This window comes from Triticum dicoccoides, chromosome 4A (genome assembly GCF_002162155.2).
Source record: "Triticum dicoccoides isolate Atlit2015 ecotype Zavitan chromosome 4A, WEW_v2.0, whole genome shotgun sequence".
NCBI classification, from domain to species: domain Eukaryota; kingdom Viridiplantae; phylum Streptophyta; class Magnoliopsida; order Poales; family Poaceae; genus Triticum; species Triticum dicoccoides.
The window spans coordinates 660328346-660328657 of record NC_041386.1 but is presented as its reverse complement, the minus strand read 5'-3'; positions in this window follow the sequence as shown (position 1 = coordinate 660328657).

The following is a 312-nucleotide window of genomic DNA, read 5'->3' as shown; positions in this document are numbered from 1 at the left end:
ACATTAGTCCCGTTTCGATTTTGGCCCGGTACTAAAGGTACCATTAGTGCCGGTTCGAACGGCTATGCATTAATGCCGGTTCGTTTTGAACCTTTAGTACCAGTTCATGCCACGAACCGATACTAAAGGGGTGATGGCAGGCTGGCGTCAGGCCGGGGCCCCGCGATCACCTTTAGTACAGGTTCGTGGCACAAACAGGTACTAAAGGGCTAACCTTTAGTACCGGTTCGTGGCACGAACCGGTACTAAAGGTGTTTGACCTATAGTACCGGTTCGTGGCACAAACCGGTACTAAAGGGCAATTTTCAAACT